Source organism: Neofelis nebulosa, chromosome X, assembly GCF_028018385.1.
Source record: "Neofelis nebulosa isolate mNeoNeb1 chromosome X, mNeoNeb1.pri, whole genome shotgun sequence".
NCBI classification, from domain to species: Eukaryota; Metazoa; Chordata; class Mammalia; order Carnivora; family Felidae; genus Neofelis; species Neofelis nebulosa.
Window position 1 is genome coordinate 55,185,110 of NC_080800.1, and position 14,785 is coordinate 55,199,894.

Genomic DNA, 14,785 nt, shown 5'->3' on the forward strand with positions numbered 1-14,785 from the left:
GGACTGATTAAAAACAAAAAAGATCCAATGATGTGCTGCCTAAGAGAGACTCATTTTACGTTTAAGGACACAGAAAGGTTGAAAATTAAAGGATGTAAAAAGATATTTTGAGTTAATGAATACCAAAATAAAAATCAGGGGTAGCTATACTTGTATCAGACAAAATGGACTTTAAGTGAAAACTGGTCAAAAGGACAAAAAGATATAGAATATATAATGTGTATGTATATATAATGATATAAGGGTCAATTGATCAAGGTGATATAACAAATATAAATATTTATTCACCAATCATCAGAGCACATAATACATGAGGTAAATGCAAATAAAACTAAAAGGAAAACTAAACAACGATACAGTAACACTTGGGGACTATAATTTTTTACTATAAGCAATGGACAGATCATCCAAAGAAAAAATCAATAAAAAGCAGTGGATATCAAAAACTTTATTGACCAAATGGGTTCACAGACATATACAGGACATTCCATTAAGCAGCAGTAGAATATACATTCTCAGATGCACACACATAAGTTTTTACAAGTTTTACTTATTTTTGAGAGAGAGAGAGAGAGACAGAGAGAGAGACAGAGAGAGAGAGAATGAGCAGGGGAGGGGTGGAGAGAGAGGGAAAGAGGGAAAATACCAAGCAAACTCTACACGGTCAGCACAGAGCCTGATGTGGTACTCGAACTCACAATTGTGAGATCATGACTTCAGCTGAAATCGAGAGTCAGATGGTTAACTGACTGATCCACCCAGGCACCCATACACACAGACATGTTTTAACGAAAAGTTAAGTATTAGCCATCAAAACAAGTCCAAAAATTTCAAGAAGTTAGAAATTATTTATTTCTGACAACTATTATTTGAAAGTAGAAATCAATAACAGGAGGAAAACTGGAAAATACACAAATATATGGAAATAAAACCATGCACTACTGAACAGGCAAGTATCACACACACAAAAGATATATATCAAAAGTGATACTCAGGAAATATAGCAGAGTAGGAGGATTCTGAGCTCAACTTGTCCCACAGACACAATGATGTAACAACTACATCTATGTGACTAACTCTGAAAATGACCTGAAGACTGGCAGAACAAATTTTCCATAGTTAATTATAGACAGAAAGCAATATAAAAAGTGGTAGAAGGGAAGAAAGCAATATCAAAAAGGGTAGAAGGGACAGAGATGTGGTTGAGAACCAAACCTCCAGTAAAATTAAGTGTAAACAAAAAGGGTATAACAAACAAAAAGCAAGAGGATCAGACCCCACAGCAGGCACCCCTGACTCTAGGGAGTTGTACTGAGAAGACAAGTTCTCATAACATCTGGCTTTGAAAAACCAATGGAGCTTTAAAAATCAGCTGACTTAACTCCAGGAGAGCCAGAGGGTGATAGGAACCTGAGTCCCCACCCTTATAGAGACATATTACAAAACAAGCCTAAGACACAGCACAGGAAAAGCACTTGGAAAGGAAAGGAAAAGAAAAAAAAAAGCTGTGGTGTAATACACAAGAGTTATATTAGTACTAATCTTAGAACATGCTATGGAGAGGCAGGGATCTTTAGGAGATCTCCCTGGGAACAAAAGTTCTGTTAGTTTCCAAGAGCTGGTGGTTGCCATTTCTCTTCCCCTCATCCAACCTAGATAGTTGGATATTTATAGGAGCTAACACTATATGCTCTGTCCCAGAATTCCCTTGTGTACTTGCCTCACCCAATTCACCTGCTTCAGCAAACACCCTTTCAAAGCAGTCTCTGACCCACCACACCTAGCAGGCAGTCTTCTGCCATTTGGCATACCTAGAGCTATGGAAGAGAAGATAATTGTAGACACATAAATTTACTTTCAACCCTACCTACAAATCAGAATGTGGTAGCTACAGACAGCCCACTCAAAAGAACTGAGAACAAACTCTGCCTGGTGTCCCCACAACAGGCAAAGCAGGTCACTACATCTGCTGGGATGAAGGCAACCAAATCTCAGACACAACAGGAAGGCACACACAATCCATACAAAGGACACCCATGGAGTGTCTGGTCCTATTGACCAAGGGAAATTGTTCTACAGGGCACCATAAGAACTCATCTACACAAGGCCACAATTTTTAAGACCAAAAGACATAGTTGACCTAAGTAAGACATACAAAGATAAATATAAAAATATGAAAATAAAGATGATTATGTCCCAAATGAAAGAACAAGACAAAAATCACAGAAAAACAGCTAAATACAAGAGATACGTAAATGGAAGAGAGATACATAATGTGACTGATAAGGACATAAAGTAATTGTCATAAAGATACTCACTGGGCTTGTGAAATAAGTGGAAGAACTCAGTGAGAATTTCAAAAAAAAAAAAGGACATATAAAACATAACCAGTCAGAGAGGAATAATTTAATAACTGAAGATTTAAAAATCCACAAAAAGGAGGGGCGCCTGGGTTGCTCAGGCAGTTGAGCGTCCAACTTCAGCTCAGGTCATGGTCTCACAGTCTGTGAGTTTGAGCCCTGCATCGGGTTCTGTGCTGACAGCTCGGAGCCTGGATCCTGCTTCAGATTCTGTGTCTCCCTCTCTCTCTGCCCTTCCTCTGCTCATGCTCTGTCTCTCTCTGTCTCAAAAAATAAATAAAAACATTAAAAAAATTAAAAATCCACAAAAAGGAATCAACACCACATTAGAAGTTGTGGAACCAATCAATGATTAGGAAGACAAGGTAATGGAAAACAACCATGATGCACAGTAAAATGGAAAAAAAAGTAATTTAGAAAATGAGAATAGGTTGAAACTCTGTGAAATCATTAACACTGATAATATTCAAAGGGAAAAGAGATAGTGGGGTAGGAAATTTATGTGAAGAAATAATAGCTGAGAACTTCCAAAATCTGTGGTAGGAAACACAATTCTGATTGAAGAGGCACAGAGAGCCCCTAACAACTCAACCAAAAGAGATTCACATCAACACATTGTAAGTAAAATGGGAAAAAAAAGTAATGATAAAAACAGAAATACAAACAACTGTAATAGAATATTATGAAAATCAAAATGTCACCAAACGTGGACAAATTTAGAAGAAATGGATAAATTTCTAAAATCATACAACCTATCAAAACTTAAGCAAGAAGAAATGGAACATTTGAACATAGCATTTACCAGAAATGAAATTGAATCAGTAATCAAAAACTTCTGATAAACAAAAGTCCAAGACAAGATGGGTTCACAGGTAAATTTTACCAATTTAAAGAAGAGTTAATACCTGTACTTCTCAAATTTTCCCAAAAAATAGAAGAGGAAGGAAAACTTCCAAATTCAATGTATGTGGGGGATAAGCTTAAGAATCACCCAGGCTTATACCAATGGCTTAACAAGACACAAAGAAATACAAAGTCAATAAAATGCTCACACCCGAGTTTGGGTAAACCAGTTTGGCACTCCAAGAATAGGGGGGTGCAAAGATACCCCAATAATAGGGAGGCACAAAGGTGCCAGGAATAGGGAGGTGCAAGGCTCCCCAAAATAGGGAGAGGGTGCTGAACCCCCAAAAATATATGGAGAGAGGCAAAGGTCTGAAATAGAATCGGTGCAAAGGTTCCAAATACATAAGAATAACAAGATTAGATATTAAGGGTGAAGGCACCCTAAGTTTAGTACTATAGCAGAAAGTTGCTTTAGGAGAATAGGGCCAGGTCAGGTAAACTGGTGAATTGGACTTTGGACTCCTGTGCTGCAGGCAAGGCAGCCCAGAGCTGAGATGGTTAACAAAAGAAAAGGTGTCTTGTTAACCCTGAGGTTATTCCCCCTATCTGTCTCATCCCCTAGGCTGGCAAAGATAAACAGGCATGGCGCCTCCTGTCTGCTGTTAACAACAGCACACATCTGCCCATCTGCCCAGCGCCTGTATTATGTTTTATATTGGCCCAAACCCCAAACACTGTATATCTTCAAAATCCCCTTTTCCTCTTCACGTCCCCACGTTAATGTTCCTAGATTCTTTGTCTCTTTGTACATGCCCATCACATTTGCAAGCCTTCTGATCTGAATAAATATGGGGCAAGGACCCTTATTCAGGGCTCTTGTCTTTTTCCCGGACATTAGCCATCTCTCGTTTTAATCCTGCATCTGCTCTTCTGCTAGACAAAAGAGAACTTTAGACTTAGAGTCTATGACAATTGTATAAGGCCAGTATCACCCTGACACCAAAACAAGGTAAAGACCCACAAAAAAAGAGAACTATAGACCCAATAACTCTCATGAATATATATGTGAAAAACCTCAACAAAATATTAGCTAACTGAATTCAACAATACATTAAAATAAATCATTCTCCACAATAAGTGGGATTTATTCCTTAGTTTCAAGTGTGGTTCAATATTTACAATCAAAGTGATACATCACTCAATAAAAGAATATAAGAACATGATAATTTCAATAGATGAAAAAAAAACTGACAAAATTCATGATAAAAACTTCAACAAAGTAGGTTTAGAGAGAATATACCTCAACATAATAAAAGCCATATATGAAAAATCCGCAGCCAACATCATTCTTAATGGGGAAAAACAGAACTTTCCCCCTAAGTTCAGAGAGAAGACAAGGATGTCCACTGTCACCACGTTTATTCACCATAGTACCAGAAATCCTAGCCACAGCAATCAGAAAACAAAAATAAATAAAAGATATCCAAATCAATAAGGAGGAAGTAAAACTTTAACTATTTACAGATGACATAATACGATATAAAGAAAACCTGAACAATTCCACAAAAAAAAAAACTGCTAGAACTGGTAAACAAATTCAGTAAAGCTACAGTATACAAAATCAATGTAGAGAAATATCTTCCATTTTTATATATTAATAATGTAAACATCAGACGGAGAAATTAAGAAAACAAACCATTTACAATTGCACCCAAAATAATAAGATACCTAAAAGTAAACCTAACCACAGAGGTGAAAGGCTTGCACTCAGAAAACTATAAAATACTGATGAAGAAAATTAAAGACAACACTAAGAAATGAAAAAAAAAACGCATCCCATGTTTATGGGTTGGAAGAAAAAAATATTGTTAAAATGTTTATACTACCCAAAGCAGCTGCACATTTAATGCAATCTCTATCAAAACCCCAACAGCATTTTTCACAGAACAAGAGCAAGCATTCCCAAAATTTGTATTGAACCACAAAAGACCATGAATAGCGAAAGCAATTTTGAAAAAGAAAAATGTATCTGGAGACTTCACAATTCTGGACTCCACGTTATATTACAAAGCTATAGCAATCAAGTAAGTATTAAAATGGCATAAAAGTAGATGCATATATCAATAGAACAGAGTAGAAAGTCCAGAAATAGACCCATGCAAATATGATCAATTACTTTATAACAAAGGAGCCAAGAATATACAATGAGGTAAGGACAGTCCCTTCAATAAATGGTGTTGTAAAAACTGGATAGCTACATGAAAAATAAATAAATAAAACTGGACCACTATCCTATATCATATACAAAAACAAAACCCCTCAAAATGGACTATAGACTTGAACATTAAGTCCTGAAACCATAAAACTCCTAGAAAAAAAATTGTACGCTCCTAGACTTTGATCTTGGTAATGATTTGTTTGCATTTGATACCAAAGGTAAAGAAAATAAAAAATAAAAATGTGGAACTATGCCAGTGTGCCAGTTCCACCCAAGTGGGCTTATCTATTTTCAGTCTTGGAATTAATCATATCTGCCTCATGATGTTGCAAATAACGTTATTCATCAGCTTTCATCTTCTTTGTGCTGGTCAGAGTTCTGGGTTGCAAGCAACATAAACTTTCTGTAGTTAACATAATAAGAAAGATGATTTATTTACAGAATATTGGATGGCTCAAAGAGTTGAAAATATTCACTTTATGATCCTCTAAACTTGGGTGTTATTTTTATTGCCACGTGTGGAGTAAATTTTTAATTATTCTCTTATTCTTTGCTATCATTCCATTTTTATAGTCTTATGTAGTAAAATCAATTGGACAAGTCTTCTTACCTTCTGCCAACACTCACACAATGATGGATTCCCTAAACATATGAAGGGAGTTTTTAGAATAAGCAGCTAAGAAAATAAATAAATAAGTAAAATAAAGACAAATATCCATATACACTTCCTAATGTTTTACCTAACTCTCAATATCCTCATGATTCTTTTTTTTTTCTTTTTTTTCTTTTTTCTTTTCTTTTTTTTTTTACAATGGCCCTCCTATACTAGTGCCATATATTTCAAATGTATTCCGCCTTCTTTTCATTTGAATTCTGTTTTTTTTTAATTTTTAATTAATAAGATCTGAATGATCTGTAAACCACTTATACAAACCAAATTAAATATTGTTTGGGTAAGAACAGTGTATGATACACATTTGTCTACAAAAGAAGTGGGATTTGTTTTTATTAAAACAATATGCTTATTGCAAATAAAATTTATCAAAAATGATTTTATTATTTTATAACTTACTTAATATAATAAAATACAAATATTAGAAAACAATCTAGTGGGCATTTTATATTCTTCTGCATCATAAATTGACAAATGTTGAGAAAACAAAAAGCTTGTTATCTACTATCTATCCACATCTGTAAATATTGCAGAGGAGATTTGTGTCAACAACAATGCTACATATTGTTCTGTCTTCTAATATTTAAATTATACTTCTCAAAATATATTGCATCAAACTTGAAGAAGTATAGAAGGGCAAAGATCTTTGACAGTGTAACATTAAAATTTGTATTCCTTCAGGCCACTAACCTCTGCTGTCAGATCACTAATTCAAAGTGCAGAACTAATGACTGTTACCAGCTGAAAGCATGATGTGACTCAAAATTCCGATGGCATTTTTTTACAATAATAGAAAAAAATTTTTTTCTATAATTTCTAATTTTTTTTATAGAATCACTAAAGACCTTAAATGTCCAAAGCAATTTTGACAAAGAACACAGCTGGATATATCACACATTTTGATTTCAAACTATATTACAAAACTATAGTAGTCAAGATAGTACAGTGTTGGTACAAAAGAAGGCACATGAACCAATGAAATAGAATAAGGAGTCCAGAAGTAATTCCATGTATATATGATCAGCTAATATTTGACAAAATTTTCAAGAATGTACAATGGAGAAAGGATACAATATACAAACAAGCAAGCAAATGCTCAATCAAAAAATGAGCAAAGGACCTGAATAGACATTTCCCTAAAGAAAACATACAAATGGCCAACAGGTACAATAAAAGGTGCTTTAATGGCAGTAATCATCAGGGAAATGCAAATGAAATTGACAAACATGGAATGGAATATCACTTGGCAATCAAAAAGAATGAAATCTTGCCATTTGCAACAATGTGAATGGAACTAGAGTGTATTATCAAAAGTTAAACAAGTTAGTCTGAGAAAGACAAATATATGATTTTATTCATATGTGGAATCTAAGAAATACACCAGACGAATAAACGGTAAGGGAAAGAAAAATAAGATAAAAACAGTGATGGAGCCAAACCATAAGAGACTCTTAAATACAGAAAACAAACAAGATAAAAACAGTGAGGAAGGCAAACCATAAGAGACCTTTAAATACAGAGAACAAAATTAAAGTTGATGTGGGGAAGTGTGTGTGGGTTGGTCTAAATGACTGATGGGCATTAAGGAGCATATTTGTTAGGATGGGCTGAGTGTTATATTTAAGTGATGAATCACTAAATTCTACTCCTGAACCAATACTACACTATACGTTCAATAACTTGAATTTAAATACATTAAAAAAAACCTAAAAATATGAAATAAGACTAAATTAAATTAAACAATGAGATATCATTTCACACCTGTTGGGATTGTCATTCTCAAAAAGACCAGAAAAAAGAAGTGGTGGCAGGGATGTAGAGAAAAGGCAAGTCTTGTGTATTGATAGTGGGAATAGAAATGGGTACAGCGATTATGGCAAACAGTAATGTGGTTCCTAAAAAAAAATAGAGTTACTATATGATTCAACAACCCCACTCTGGTTATATAACCAACATATATGGAATTAATATCTCAAAGAAATATCTGCACCTCCATGTTCATTTCAGCATTACTCACAATAGCCAAGATGTGGAAAGAAACTGTTCATTGATGGATGAATATGGATAATGAAAATGTTGTGTGTGTGTGTATATATAACTAATCCATGAAAAATAAGGAAATCCTGCGATTTACAGCAACATTCGTAAACCTGAAGGGCATCATGCTAAGTGGAATAAGCCATACAGAGAAAAGAAAATACTGTGTAGTATCACTTTTATGTGGAATCTGAAAAAAAAAAAAAGCCTATCTCGTGGGAACATAGAATAGAATGGTGATGGTTGCCAGGGGCTGGGAGATGTGGGAAATAGTTAAAGGGTATAAATTTTTAGTTATGAGTAAACTCTGAGTATCTAATACCTAGCATGATGACTACAGTTAATTATACAGTATTGCATACTTGAAACTTGTTGCAAGTGGATTATAAGCATTCTCACCACAAAAAGAGAAAAATTAATTAAACTATGTGAAGCGATGGACATGTTAATTAATTTGATCATAGTAATCATTTGACTGATTTATGCCAAATTGGCATGTTGTGTAGTTCAAATATATACAACTTTGTGTGTCAATTATTCCTTAATAAAGCTGGAAAAAATATTTTCCATTTTAAAAGGTTAAAACTTGATGTAATGATGATTTAACATAAATGGATGGAGCATTAAAAATGACAGGCAAGTGCACTGAAAATTTTGGTTATTTCCTACCTTCTCACTCTCTGCCCACTGACACCCATCCCTGCTAAATCCTGTAGTAAGTGCTAAGTATCTTAGTATGAATCTAATAGCTGATGTTGAGCTACAATGACATGAAGTTTTGAGGGTGATAATGTGGAACTGAGGCTGATAATCATAAACAAGTAAGGCCAGGCCCACTGAATTAATTGGGGTGCAAGTCAGGTGGAAATTTTGAGGAATTTTGGTCCCAAGACAATTTGTAAGATTCTTGGAGAGATCCTACACATCTGCTCTATAGCAGTCCATGAGGTATTTTTGGATTTTTCTGTATGCAGTACTTTGATCCCTACCAGGAGAATTTCAATAAAGCAGACAGGGTTGCCACAACCTCCACTGACCTCTGCTCTATGGAATATACCAGGCCTACTATAGGCTGTTATTTAGTTGAGAGGTACACTTAAGATGTCTGATTTCATGGAGCCAAGAGATAAGGGCTCCTTTGGGAAGTGAGTGGGACTCATGAAGGAACCTCAGGCAGGAGCTAATCATTTCTGGAGCAAAAGTAATGCCCAGTGTTTATGCACTTTCAGTGACATGAAATGCCCAACTCCATCCTTGGAAGAGGCCTTTCCTGCCAACACCAGACTTTACCTATCTTTCTATTCCATACCACAAAGAATCTGTACCATTTCACTTATCACTAAATCTACAGTATTGTGTTCTATTTATAAATTGTGTCTAATTATGGCATATGGTATAGGATACTGGTCAATAAAGTAAGAGTTATATTCAGGCACACCTGTAATGAATTATTACCCCACACTAGTAGTCTCAATTATGGTTTCTTTAGGCTGTAAGTAAGAGAAAATCCATCTATAGTACCTTAAACAAATATATATATATATATATATATATATATATATATATATATATTTACATAACAAGAAATATAAAGTGGTTGCTAGTGATTTAGTAACCCAGTGACATTAGGGTGAAGTCATTGAGATACTCTTGAGCTATTTTCTCACATCACAAAATAGTTACTGTTATTCCAGCAATCATAACTGTATTTAAGGAAGGAAGAAGAAGGAAGAGACAGTGTTTTTCCATGTTTGCATTTTTTTAAGTTTTTTTTTTAAATTTATTTTCAGAGAGAGAGAGAGAGAATGCAGGCACAAGCAGGGGATAGGCAGAGATGACCAACAGACACATGAAAAGATGCTCAATGTCACTCATCATCAGGGGAATACAAATCAAAACCACATTAAAAAAAAACACATTGAGATACCACCTCACGCCAGTAAGTGTGGCTAAAATAAACAACTCAGGAAATTACAGACGCTGGTGAGGACATGTAGAAACAGAAACCTTTTTACACTGTTGGTGGGAATGCAAACTGGTGCAGCCACTCTGGAAAACAGTGTGGAGTTTCCTCAAAAAATTAAAAATTGAACTACCCTATGACCCAGCAATAGCACTACTAGCAATTTATCCAAGGGATACAGGAGTGCTGATTCATAGCAACACATGTACGCCAATGTTTATAGCAATACTTTCAACAGTAGCCAAATTATGGAAAAAGCCTAAATGTCCATCAACTGATGAATGTATAAAGAAGATGTGGTTTATATATACAATGGAATACTACTTGGCAATGAGAAAGAATGAAATCATGCCATTTGCAGCAACGTAGATGGAACTGGAAGGTATTATCCTGGGTGAGGTAAGTCAGTCAGAGAAGGACATATATCAGTCAGAGAAGGTTCATTACTTACATATAGCACCCAGTACTCATCCCAACAAGTGCCCATCACCCATTTCCCTCTCTCCCCCACCCCCATCCACCTTCAGTTTGTTCTATGTATTTAAAAGTCTCTTACGGTTTGTCTCCCTCCCTCTCTGTAACTATTTTTTCCCCTTCCCTTCCCCCATGGTCTTCTGTTAAATTTCTCAAGATCCACTCTGTGAATTCCCCAGTTTCAGTAGATAGGACTTCTACTACCCTTATGTGTCCAGTATGCTAGGTTAAGGCCCGTTTATCCCTACCTGCTTTCAGAATTCTCTCTTTATCTTTGTATTTTGCCAGTTTCACTATGATATGTTGGGCAGAAGTATTTTGCCAGTTTCACTATGATATGTTCAGCAGAAGATCAATTCAAGTTATGTCTGAAGGGAGTTCTCTGTGCCTCTTGGATTTCACTGTTTGTTTCCTTCCCCAGATTGAGAAAGTTCTCAGCTATGTTTTGTTCAAGTACACTTGCGGCCCTTTTTCTTTCTCTTCTTCTTCTGGAACTCCTATGATATGGATATTGTTCTGTTTAATTCAATCACTTAGTTCTCTAATTCTCCCCTCATGGTCCAGAATTTTTTTTTATCTTTTTCTCAGCTTTATCTTTTTCCATAATTTCATATTCTTTTTCACTTAATATGCCCTCTGCCTCTTCAATCCTTGCTGTCACCGCCTCTAGTTTATTTTTCACCTCATTTACAGCATTTTTAAATTCATTATGACTATTTTTTAGTTCCTTGATCTCTGCAACAATAGATTCTCTGCTGTCTTCTATGCTGATTTCAATCCCAGAAATTAATCTTATGACTTTTAGTCTAAATTATTGTTCAGTTATACTGTTTATATTTGTTTTGATCACTTCTTTAGTTGCCATTTCTTCCTGGAATTTCTTTTGATGAGAATTCTTCCATTTCATCATTGTCGCTAGTTTTCTGTCCCTTATGTGTTTTAAAAGCTTGTTATGTGGCCTGCACCTGTGAGCACTACTATATAAAAGAGGGATAATACACTGTCCAGGGCCTGGTCCTTCAGGCGGTGTTTTGGAGAGTGTTACTTGCTCTCTGTTGTTATGACTTTGGTTATTTTATCTCCCTACTCTTAGTGATGTTTTGGACCCTCCACTAGATGTTCTTTGATTTGTTCATTGAAGTAGTCCTGGAAAGGAAAACAAACAAGCAAACAAACAAACAAACAAAAAACCACAAAACCAAACAGAAAACAATAACAAACACACAAGGAGGAAAAAAAAGACAAAAAACCATAAACACCAGCTACAAGTAAACAACAGGGAGGAGGTGGTGTTGATGATGGAAGAGGCCTTATCCCATAAAAAGAGATAAATGACAGAGGTGGGGAAAAAGAAAAGAAAAGAAAAATTGACCAGAAAGAGAAACTATACGACTTACTCCAAAGAGAGAGAAAAGAAATTAAAGAAGGAGGCAGGGAAAAGAAAAGAAAAGAAAATTGATCAGATAGAGAAACTATATGGCTTAATCCAGAGAGAGAGAAGGGAGAATAAAGAAGTTGTAGAACATTTATCAAGAGAATAGATTAAATATGTCTGCTTAAACAAACCAACAACCAGAGTAATCAGACTAGAGGAGGGAAGAGATAAGGAGAAAAAAAAGGAAGAATATATCTATATAATTAGAATTGTCAGAGAATTAAATCAAGAAATACAACAGCACTGGTCTGGAGGATGGGCTGTCTGGTTAGTCAAAGTCAATCCTGCTCTTGTAGACATGCAGTTAACCATTGTGGAGGGGTGTGGTTTGTTGTAGGCGGGTCTTGCATCCACTGTGGGCCCACTGCCCATTCCCTGAAGCCCCACCTTGTTGGTGATGGAGAGAAAAATGGCGACTCCCTAGTTTCTCCTTCATGGACCGGATGTCCCAAACCACTCTGTTCAAGCCATCCTCACTGTGTTGAGGGTGCAAATTAAGCAGTTTGCCCTGCTCCTTTGACTCCCATGCCTCCCTGGCACTTGGTTGGGGTTTAAACCCCTTTGTCTTAAAGATTCCCACTCCGTGCTTCCCAGTTCCGGGGAAGAGCTGCCCCACCGCCTCACAATGCTGTGTGTGCAGTTTGTCCCTGCTCTGCCAACTCCCGCACCTCCCTGGTGTTTAGCTGGGACTTAAACCCAGAAGTCTTTAAGGTTCCCACTCCATCTTTCCTGGTTTCTGGGAAGTGCTGCTTCTTTGAGCGGACATTCTTCCCACAGCAGTTCAGGTAGGGGATCAATTTCTGCCACTACAGACTGTGCCTCTGAACTAGTTACTGAGTCCAGGGCTGGCTCCCCTCCTCTCCAGGTGCAGGAATAGGGCAGCTGACCCCAGTCTGGAGAAAGCCCCACTATTAGAGATTGGATCTTTTCCCATCCCAGTCCATGGTTTTTCTCCTGTCAAGATATAGTCCTATGTTTCCCCAGCCTGTCTTTCTTTTCCCTTTGTTCTCTCCACAGAAAGGGATCCCTCCCCACCATTCATTTTATGTCTCTCCATTAACAATCACACACCTATGACCTGTCAGGTTGTTCCAGTGGGTCTCTGGAAGCATCTCTGTCACTTTTCCACCCAGACTCTTGGAGTTCAAAGTCCTTTGGCCTCAACCCTGCTTTGTTTGAGAGAGGAGGAAACTTCGGATTGTTAGATCCGGGCCAATCATTAGATCTTCTTGTTTCATTGTCCCCTTAATTATAATATAGTGCCCTTCCTTCATGTTGGCAGTGTGGAGCCTGCTCAGAAATCTCTCTCTCCCTCAGCAACTTCCCCCTCTCAAAATAAATAAATAAATAAATAAATTATATATATATACATATATATATGTATATATATATACATGTATATATATATCTTTAAAAAATTAAAAATATATATAGTGCCCTTTTTCATCTCTTGTTACAGTCTAGTGTATTTGACACAGGTATTGCTAGTCTGGCTTTCTTTTGACATCCATTTGCATGGTAAATATTTCTCAGTCCCCTCACTTTCATTCTGCAGGTGTCTGTATATCTGAAATGAGTCTCTTGTACATAGCTATAGATGGCTCTTGTTTTATATTTTATCCATTCTGACACCTATGTCTTTTGATTAGAGCATTTTGTCCTTTTACATCAGAGTAATTATTGACAGATATGTATTTAGTGCCATTTTATTACTTTTTTTATCACTGTTTCCAGAGATTTTCTCTGTTACTTTCTAAGAAAGGGAAATGGTGACTACTTGCTCCTTTGCTACTGGACAGCTTTTCTTGTGATCCCTGCCTCTCTGGGACATCCTCTGAGATAAGTAAACAACTCTCCCTCCTATATGCCCCAGGCATTTCTGAAACTGCTGCTTCCAGGTTGTAAATCCAAGAGGTTTTTTTGTCCTTTTATCTATTTAAGGGTGGGGACTTAGCTTCCTAAAGTCCTCTGAACTCGCCCAAAGCTGATCCTACCGAGTTTTAAAATTCCAGGTTTTAAGTTCTGCTGGTTGTAAGAACTTGTGAAATCCAGCCCTTCTCATTTTCAGAGCCAAATGTTATAAGGATTTATCTTCTCCATGCAGGGTCCCCAGTGTGATAATTTGTTTCTCGCTATTTTACTTGCCCTTGGCTCCTTCCTGACTAGCTGTCACCTTAGGACCCCACAGAACCCATATGTTTCTTCCAAAGACAGATAACAGGTGTCCCTGAGTCCTTAGTGAGTCTTATATTCTTTTATTGTACCTCATTCTCTTTTTATCTATACATACACTCTGTGTAGGTGATCTTATCCAAACTCTGGGCTTTAGTAATAATGTATATGTTAAAAACTCCCAAAATTATAACTCTAGCCAAGTTATTCTTTATTAACAGCAGTCCTCTATATTCAACCATCTACTTGACTTCTCCACTGGATGTCACAGAAGCATCTCGATCTCCGTATTGCTCAACATGCTCTTGCTCTTCAAAACTGTTTCTTTTCCAGAGTTTTTTTCAGTGAATGGATCCATCTATCCAGAGACCTTAAAGTCATTCTTGACATTTTTCTCTCCCTTACCCACATCCTGTCTATCACCACATCCTGCCAATGATACCTAACTCCTAAATATCTCAAGTATGTTGTTACTATTTTGAATAATATTATTTCCAATTACACTGGCACAACCTTAATCCCTTACTTGGATTACTAAAAGGACCTTCTATTAGTTGTTTCTGAATCCACACTTGACCTGTACTCCTTTAATGCAGCCGAAGTGGTC